Genomic DNA, 10,876 nt, shown 5'->3' on the forward strand with positions numbered 1-10,876 from the left:
GCGGGAGATGCAGTTGTTGACATGATGACAGTGCGCAACCGTCAAAGGAGTCCTTGAAGTGCTTGTTCAATGCACAGCAGTTCCCCACTCAAAAACTAGAAGTGGGCCTCAGCGGACCAGTGAGCGCATAGCATTTACCTATTTAAGCTAAAGAAATGTCAACCTACTATTTTTGATTTCACTGTAAGATCAGTCTGGGGTTTTCCCACCAATGGTAGGTACTGTAGTATAGGTGTATAATCCTGCTTCTGGCTTACTATAACCCAGTGACCTCACAGAAAACTGCCCATGTGCAAACAGGGTATTTATTTAAAAATTATGAAGCGGGACATTTTTAAATACATTTAAAGTTGAAATATTTCAACTCTTAAGTGATATTTAATAAGGCTGAAACGGTATCCGTGCCGAACCGAAAGGATGCAGGACCTTCGGTACGGTACACCTAGGCACACAAATTATTACATATATTAGCATGTGTGAAACCAATATTAAAACAACATATAACAACTGCTTAGCACTAAAATGAAAAGGGACACTAGAATCTGAGGATCAGATAAATGCATGTGAATTATACAAGCTAGCTCACTATTTTTCCCAGCTGTGATGGAACTAAACTAAATATAAATAGGTCAGACATAAATAAGCCAGAGATCGAAGATTCAGCCATCTCTAAAATCTGTTGTTTGATAGCATTATGTTTTTGCAGTAAACTACAGTAGGTTTTAAGAGGTGTGTCCCGGTGTGCTAACAATTCTCTAAAAAATTTAATTATGTCCCGGTTTCAGCTGGTAAGCTCACAGATTTTTTTTTTCTTCTTAAATTAAATATCCTCATCGTCCTTTTCGCTATTGTCTCTGGTATTGCTTGCAGAGAAGAGAAGCAATTTCCTTACATTGCACATTGATTTGACGATACTTTCATTCTAGTCTTCAGCAAATCTGAAATTTACAGTATCTGGTTACCATGGCAATGACGTCATTCGCTTGGCACTTGCACTATTTGTCGTTCTGTCATTCAGTGCAAGATTGAAGTGCCCAAATAAAAATGTGTTTTCAACAACAAGCTGAAAGAAGCGATCCATTTCTCCACGTAACACGTGAAAATATGAGTGATGATGTTAATTTCCTCACGAGCACCGATGTTAATCAGACAATATCACAATCAGACAGCTACACTGAACTTTTTACATAGTACAAGCACTTAAATGCTGATATACGTTCGATAAGTCTTTGGGTGTTTCGGAAGAGTGGGAAGTTTGTGTGTATAGACCTTAAATCACAGCGGTGCCATCTTTGATTTGTAATGGGAATGTCAATTGTTAATCAACTGTGAATGATAGACTTACTATCTCTTCAATGGCACACACGGTAGAAAGCAGTAGAAAGCTCCTAGATCACATCTGTTTTTACACAACTCATGTTGTGTGGAGTTCTTTGAATACTGAATGTTCTTGACAGATATTTTATCAATGTTTAGTCTGTGGACCATTCCAAAAACGCTTTAAAATGCAGTATAGCCCATTGATGAGATATAAAGTCTATCCCTCACATCCTCGTTGTCATTCCCATCAAAAATCAAAGATGGCACTGCTGTGAATAAGGTCTATTGCACTCGGAACTGATACTTGCTAGCCAGCCAGGTGAAGATTGAGCAGTCTACCTTAACCACTGGATCTATAGATAATTAATTTTTTAAAGAGACACTGGGCAAAAGCATCTCTGTGCAATGTAAACTCTGCCTTCCAAAAGTTCATATCCAGCAAACGAAGGATTCTACATCAAATCTAAAGAAGCATTTGAAGGTATGTTTGCAAGTTTACAAATATCTAACCAACTCAGACACATTTCTGTTCAATTATTACTTGAATTATCACTCTCTGTGAAAGTCCCAATGTCTTTGGAAGGGTTTTGTCCATCAAAGGCACTGTAAAGTTACTTATAGTTTCTTAAATTGCTTTTGTAGTCTCCTTAAAAAATGTATACGAATGCACTTTTGTAGTGATAACTGAGATATTTTTGTGACACGATTCACAAATATAACTGGTTTGATTTCTAACCACACGTAGATGGCGTTTGTAAAATGGTGAAATTGCATGACCACATTTGTGTTAACATGTCCATACTTTTAGAAACTCCAATAAGAAATGCCTGTTAAACTCAAACAAATTTGTTTGTCATTGATGGAGCACCTTGACCTCTATCAGCATCACGGGGGAAAATTTGAAAACATCCCTCATATTTTTTTATTTTTCTGAAATTGTGGACATAAGCACCACTCAAACAATTAAAACATGCAGAATTCAGTTGAAAGTAATCTAAAAGTAATCCAACAGTATTCGGATTCGATTATCCCTAAAATGTAATCTTTGAAATTACATTACTGATTGCATTTTTGTCATGTAATTTGTAATCAGTACCTGATTACAAATCACAAGTAATCTGCCCAGCACTGGATAGAATAGACTTCATGTTTTCACTAACAAAAGTGTGTGGTTAAATCGTGAAAAACTAATATAAAATAAAATATACATTTTCACAAACTATATTATTACAATTAAGTACAGAATTTGGATACTGCTTTTGTTTAATAAGTTTTCACCCCCCTTTCAGCACGTTTAAAAATATATTATATTAAAAAAATCATATTTTTAATGTAGTACTGCCCTACAAAAGATACAATGCACAAAATTAACTCTAATATACAAAATAATCCTGTTCAAAAGTTTGTATCCTCTTGGTTCATCATGTGCTGCCTTCTTGAGCATCAATGAATGTTTGCACCTTGTGTAATAGATGTGTATGAGTCCATCAATTGTTCTAAGTGTCAAAAGCTGTCAATGTCATATAGCCACGGTTGGGAAGAACTCAAGTTTGCAGAAGATGCTGGGAAACCAAAGAATGTATGGTAGTTGGGGGATTTTTCTTAAGGAAATTGAGCAGCTTCAGGACAAACCAGGGACTCAACAACAAGTTTGATCTTCGAGAAACTAACGGAATGTAAGACCAATGGAATGTAAACTTTTGAACAGGATAATTTGTGTATATTCAGTTACTATTTTGTCTTGTGAAATATACAGTATGTGATGACTTATATCAAATAGCTTCTTCAGGGTGGTACTAAATAAAATAAAAAATAATTTTTAGGAAAATTTTATTGTTCTGTCCTCTGGTAATATGCTCAGGGATATTCTGATTTTCTTGGGGGGGGAATTTAAATTGAGTGATACTGTATGTACAAGTGGTGAGCTGAAAGGCATAAGACATCTGCACTGCTAATGTCTACATTTTGTTTAAATGCTTATAACTGCACTTTTTTAACTTTTATTATTATGTTTTTATACAATGTGCATATAAGAGCCTCTTAAGTTTTGTATTGTAATTTTGTTGAATAAATATGCATATTGCAGTCATGTATAAACAAGCCCTAACAATAAGAATTAATCTCCATCAGCCACTGTTTTCAAAATACAAATAAAACTAAAATAATTTTCATTTTTGATTCACTTTCCCTGCTGTACCGAAACTGTACCAAACTGTGACCCCAAAACCGAGGTATGTACTGAACCATGAATTTTGTGTACTGTTGTAGCCCTAATATTTAATGATAGTTGGAGAAACCACTGTGTAAAACTTGGAATAAAAATATATTTATATTTGCATTTCTTTTGAATGTTCACCTCTAGTTGGATGCTACAGATCTAAATTATGTCCATTCACAGATCTCTAATTTATCTAGAGATCTGTTTGTTTCAACATTAAACAAACCAAAATAGGCTAATCAGGCTAATTTGACCATGTGGACATATAAGAGATGTTTTATTTTTGACCGGATAGTGTTCTGATGTACTGACCAGGAATGTTGGTTCAACATTGAAAATGTATTGATGACTGAGACTGACTATAAAATAAAGATCTCATAGCTATATGGGTGGTTTATTAGCGCCAAACTAGATAAAACTTGGTTGGTTTGCAGTGGTAATTAGGCATTTGCCATGAGAAAAAGCATGCAGAGGGCAATATTTCTGAATGAAATAAAACTTTCTGTATTCCTAACAATTGTGTCCCTAACAAGGCATCTTTGTAGAGACAAAAAGACTTCTGTAGTCTCACATTATAATAATATAACACTGTTCATTAATACACTATCCAAGCTAGCTAACTTACTGCATTTAATTATTTTATTTACTTGTTCCACTGGTCACTTTTTAGTACAAATGCAGACATATAAAGTGTACATACTGAAAGCAAGTAATGTGATGCTACCAAACAGTATTTCATATAAAATTTTAAGTGTCATTTTGGGTAGGTCTAATTAGCTGGACAAAGTTCACAGTTAATCTATTTATGGTTGTGGAGGCAAGGGCGTGGTCGAGTGTTCCTATGGAAAGACGGTATGAGCGGTAATTGCTGGTAATTGCTTGTTTCTGTGTTCACAGTGAGAGACGGGGAAAATAAAAGGGCCTGTCCTCAGAGTGTGAGAGAGGGAGAGCCCAGCTGAGAAGCTGTTTGTGTGTTGGTCGCTGCCTTTGATTTGAAGCTGCACCGTTACACTTCAGCGAACGTGTTTTATTTTGTGTATCAATAAAAGTGACATTCCTGAGTTGGAACTGCTGTCTCCTGCTTCCTCATTTAATTGAACCCATTACACTGGTGTATAAACCAGGGACAAAGAGGAAGAAGGATATGCTGCCATGGAGTCATCGCTGCTGGAGGTAGTCTACAGGTCCCTTGCCAGCATCCACCAGGCACAACACCAGGCCCTCGTGGACCTACGCCTGGAGCAGCAGCAGTGCTTTGATGCTCTCCTTCAGGCCCAAGAGGATGACATGCAGGTGCTGCGGAGCTTAGTCCCGCAGGAGGGGGTGGCCACCGACAAACTCTGCAGCAGTGAACCCTCATGTGTTGCTCATGTAAATGGGGTCCCAAGATGATCCGGAGGCCTACCTCATTTGAGCCCTGAAATGGCCACAGGAACAGAGGATCTTCCTCTAGAGCAGTCACGAGACAAAACGCTGAAGCATAGGTTTGACCAAATGATAGTGATTGATGGTCAAAGTCTTCAGCCAGGCATCGCACTCGCATATCCATATTTTTCTATTATAAAATATCGGTTGATTCGAGTGACACAGGAGAAGTGCGCAATTGGGTGGGTGGAGGTACAGTATCTGGGGTTCCACTTGGGACATGGGCAGGTGCGGTCCCAAATTGATAAAACCGCTGCAATTGCGACCTGCCCAAGACCAAAAAGAAGGTGAGACAGTTCTTGGGGCTGGCCAACAAGCATTCACGCAGGTAAAAGCCGCATTTGTGGTGGGCCGCTTCTGCATTCCGCTGGCTTCTCTCTCCCTTTTGTTTTGCAGACGAATGCACCGAACAGGGGGCTGGGTGATGTACTTTCCCAGGTGGTGGAGGGGGAGGAGAGCCTGGTGCTGTACATTAGTAGGAAGATCTCTATGAAAGAGCCTAAGTACAGCACCATAGAGAAGGAGTGCTTGGCCATCAAGTGGGTGGTCCTCACTCTCCGCTACTATTTGTTATACCATGTTGACCATGCCCCACTCCAGTGGCTCCACCGCATGAAAAATTCCAACGCCTGGATCACCCGTTGGTATATGGCACTCCAGCCATTCAATGTGATCCACAGGCCAGGGGCCTAGATGGCTGTCACGGACTTCTTCTCCGGGGGTCGGCAGTCTGAATGGTTGGAATCACTGTCTCCTGCTTCTTCATTTCATTGAACCCATTAAAATGGTCACATTTTATAGATTTTGCTTTAAGAAAAATGAAAATTCACTAATATTCCTTTAAAGTCATTATTGTGGAGACACAAATTTTTGTTTAACTTTACTGTTGTTTGCTTTGTAACATTAGCTAGCTAAGCAGCCAATTTACATTATTTTCTTATTTCCACTAGGGTCGCTTGTTTTCCACAAATACAGATATGCAAAGTACCTACTCTAAAAGCAAGCAATGTCACCATATTAGATTATTTAATACCAAAGTGTAATTTTGTGATTATACAAATAGCCTATTTGCATTTACTGTCAAATTAACCCAACATTCTTACCATTAAAATTTACCCTTTGGATTAGCCTGCTTTGATAATTGAGTAATCCAATTTGCTGGGTTAATTTAATCCAGCAAGTGTTTTGTCCATTTAACAAGCAGTGTGTTTAAAAACTAACCAGATTGGGTTGTTTTTAAGCAAGAATTTTAGAGTGTGAAAGGTATGGACACCACAGCTAGGTAAACAGAGCCGGATGCTTGAAAGCAAAGGACGGTGACATGAGCTCTCAAGGTAAAAGACGAGCAAAACATACGACTGAAATTTGCATAACACATTCCTGTCGTAACCGTACCCCAGCTCATTGAGTCCCATATAAAGTCAATTCATTTCCATAACATGATCTATTCATTTCCATGCCATCCAACACAGAATAAGACTGATAGGACACCTACTGCAATCCAATCTCCTCACCCGTCTTCCATTGACCTTTAACTTTACTCAAATCCTCCACCCATCCCATCACAGGTGTCAATTACAACCCTCACACAACCCACTACTAGAACTGTCAGTTATGCCCAATGCTATACAGTGGCTGTCAATCACTGCCCTGACGTCCAGCTCACTGGATCATCCATCAGTAGTGACAGGAAAAGCGCATCCCTTCTCATTACCCTTGTGTAGCCGTCCAAGAGAATTATAATTGCTGTGCCAATGGAGTGGCCTGCAGCAGAAGGGAATGGCTTGAGTAACGAGCTGGAGGGCCTTAATTAAGGCTGGACCTCCACAGCAGTGAGGAGGGTGGAGGCATTGATTAGCCTGAACAGGAGCAGAGGGGAGATGGGCGGTGATACAGGGTGCTCTGGGGGAGATTAAGTAGGCAACTACAGGAAAAGAGCGGACTTCACACCTCAGAGACTCTGGCCCTTGGTGAGCAGGAGGCTGGTTTTGCATATCTAAAATCCCTATCTCAGCACCCACCGAGATGAATGGCATGATGTCATTTACTCACATTACGTTATTCCAAACTCGTATTAATTCATTTCTTTCATGGAACACAAAAGATGTTAGGCAGAGTGTTCAGTCAACATTCATTTTCATAGTAGTAAAAAAGAAGCTGAACGCGTTAACTAGAAAACATGTGACTTGCAACTTGCAATTAAAATTTTAAATAGCACGCCTATATATGCAAGAAATCAAGTACCCAAATGACAAATTTTGAGCTAGATTGATGTACAAATCACATTAAATATGACTTTGCTGTTCACACTGAAGGCACATTGGAAAATTGAACATGATCTGACTTATTTCCACATATGAAAGTGGCCCAGATCAGATTTGAAAATGTCAGATTCAACTAACAGATCTGTGTCACATGTATATGAAAATAAAATCTGATTTGGGCCAAATTCAGCTGCGGTGTCTAAGCGGTTAATTTGGATTTCAATTGCTTTTTTCATAATTCGTTGTGCACTACAAATAAAGTCAGGTTTTACAGAAAGTCAAAAACATCCTTTACTAAACTCTCATGCATAGTGAACCTATGCAAATTTGCATCATTACTGTGACTACTAATGTGGACTTGCTAGCCAAGTCGACTGAATTCTGAAAACATTCTGAACAAAAATGATTCCGATCTGGCCACATATAACTTGCAGTTTGAACAGTCAATGTAAAAAAAAAATCGAATTTGAGAAAAAAGTAGGGTCCCTATGTTGGGCCCCTTTTCAATACAAATCCTTCTGGCACATTTTATTGTCTGCCAGGCAATAATGGTAAGTTACATCTCTCCCCAACAAGATGAACGATATGAGTTTTCATGAATTCAATTTAGCAAGCTTTACTAATGAGAAATATTTTACATACAGTATCTTACACCAACCAAATCCACAATTATTTTAACTCTTCACATATGCTAAACATGTACAGATAAAATAAAGTGCATGTATTCTCTCTAGACAGGTAGCACAGTGAGTATATGGTAAGAATACTTTGCACTGTTCTGGCAGATTGGGCAACTTACTATAGTTGACAACAGCACACCAAACTATTCCTGTCCCACCAGCCCATACTATTAGGCTGGACATACTTGACATGCCGCTGTGAAAAGCAATAAAGGGATTTTTTTTTTCTGTTAGTGTCCATCGGGCATGCTCAAAAGGACACAGAAGGAAAAGGAACAAAAACACAAAAGCAGAGTGACCACAGCCACAGACATCAGTCTTAAATGCTGCTCCTATGACAAGAGTCCCTCCCAGGTTTCTGCACACATGAAAGAGAGACACTAACAATAAAACTAAAAGATGTGTTATACAGTCATATGTCATTGCCACAGGTAAATAGCTTGTGTCACAGTAGCACCTTGGGAGACAGGTTATACTAATAATGGGTCTTTTACCACCTTCATGATATTTAACATTTGATCATCTAACACAAATTCAAAGGCCCCGTTTACACATGGTATGAACATGGGTGATCCGATCACAACATTTTGTGATATCAGATCACTCAGACCACATTCAGAGGTAGTCAGAAATCACTGTAGCATTGTAGTGTAATACCAACGCCTGACAACAGCAAGAAGATAACAACTGACAAATTTCCAGAAGACTTTTTAGCACAAGGTCATCTGATCTTGTTACGTTTTAAAGATGCATTCTTTAAACACAAGTTCAGTGAAATTAATGACCACAAAATAATTAACGAAACATTATTATTCAGCAGAAGGAGAGAGCACAAGGAGGAGGGCGCATAGGACACGTGACACAGGAATGAAAAGAGTGTGACGTGGGCATAAGGATGAAATACTGTGAAGTTAAATCAGTAGCAACATTCGAGAGCTTGCATATTCTGATTTGTTCAATAAAAATTTGACCTTATAAGCTGAAATGGGACATTTTTGTATGCAATGATGTCACGCCACAGTGCCATCCCACACCTTTTTGTTAAGGCAAAGCAAAGCCGGGCATCGCGAAGGAGGGATCTAACAATCTGAGGGTACATTTTTAATAATTAAGTAATTAATGACCGGCTGACTGTACATTTTCCTTAATTATTGATCATCATAGGCAAACTTGCTCCAGCTAAAAGAATAATGAATTTTGGTTATTTAGACATCACAATAATGGACAACTACCTGCTCAATACTTGGATACCAGGTAAAACTTTACATTGTCCAGTGGAAAGTAGCCTTCATCAATAATATATGTTAGTATGTCAGTGAATGAAAACGTATTATGTGGGATGTTTTTTTTTTTTTTTAATGTAAAACTATTTAATTATTTATTTTTAAAAACGTATCCTGGGAAGTATTACAAGTTTGTGTCAGTAGTTGCCTTTATGTGACAACTTGTCTGCAATTGTGAATTCAGAACACAAGCTTTGAATTGATTTGTGCAGATTGCAACATTTAACTTTTTTTTTTAATTTTTTTAATTTTATTTTTTTTACAAAATTACAAGTTTTCATATCGGTGATATGAGTGCAAATTTCAAATTTCGAGTACAAATATTTATCGTACAAGTTCTCAAATCCAAACATTCAAGCTCTTGACTTTTGCTACTGATTTATCTTCATAAAAAAAAAAAAAAAACAGTCTTTGCGCGCGCAAAGTAGAGAAGCATGCACGAGAGGAAACAAATGCCCGGGTGCGAGCGGACGCGCACGTTTAAGGACTGAAGCACGCTAATTACACAACGCCTCGAGAGTCTTTTAGGTGGACATGCAAGGCGCCGGAAATGATTTCCTCTCTGCCATACTGATTAATTTATTTCAACACAGGAACACCATCACCATTAGTGATTTTATTCTCAAACGTTTTATTCTCCTATAGTCAATCGCAAACACAGGCTTACACCACGAGCCTGTTTTCCTCTTTGATCTGTACTTACATCATTCAGAAGTAATAATAGGCTTATTTTCTTCACAGAGAAACACAAATTATTTGCAGTTGAGCCCAACTGTAGTGTGAAATGTAAAAGATTTAAAATAACACTACTAAAGCAAACGATTTATCATATTTGCTATGGTCACCTGACAGATGGTGGCACGTGGGTGCATAAGGGTTATTTTTTTGACACTGTGAAAAATCATCTCCTTGGCACCTAAAAAACTAACCAGCTGGGTCTCTCACACAATCCTATTTGTTTGACTTTGGTGAAGATACAGTTTCACTATCTAAATGACTGCAGACTTACAAGGATTGTATAACACTGTGTTGAATCACAGGACAAACAGTGCGAAGATGATCCAGAAATATCGTGGGCAAGCATCCCCCAGGTTTTAAAATTTCAAGTAGCTCTTGTTACATTTTTAGACATTGAAGTGTAGGTTTATACAAATTACTCACGAGAAAACAGTGACTGGGGCGTCAATGCAAACCAGTTATTCTTCCATTACAACACAAATGTATTTTGCTATGATATATTGCATAATGTCATGGATTGCATTCTCTAAAAGCTAATAATTTCAGATAATTAAGGTAAAGTTGATGAGTTTTCAAAGTGCTTTCAAGAATGACCTGGCCAACATCTAATTTCACCACTCAAATCAAATATTTATTCACTGCTGCAGATGTTTTGTACCAAATTACCTCTGAAACTGATTAGCATATTTGATTTGTAGTCATGATGTTAGGACTTCTCATCTCTTTATTTTCTCCAAACAAAGTAATGGTAAAGAACTCCTCATTTACATTTATTGAAATCCCATTAGCTTTCCATCTGCTAACTAGCCACCTGTGAAACTAGTTTTTAACAAGCATTGGGGCTCAGGGCCACCATATCATCCCATAGCCTTTATTAGTGTTTATTCCCAGCTATAAAAATACTGAGGGGGCCTTACATTGTAAACCAAAGTGATAGAATGGTGCATC

The sequence above is a fragment of the Xyrauchen texanus genome, chromosome 6, assembly GCF_025860055.1.
Source record: "Xyrauchen texanus isolate HMW12.3.18 chromosome 6, RBS_HiC_50CHRs, whole genome shotgun sequence".
Taxonomy (NCBI): Eukaryota; Metazoa; Chordata; class Actinopteri; order Cypriniformes; family Catostomidae; genus Xyrauchen; species Xyrauchen texanus.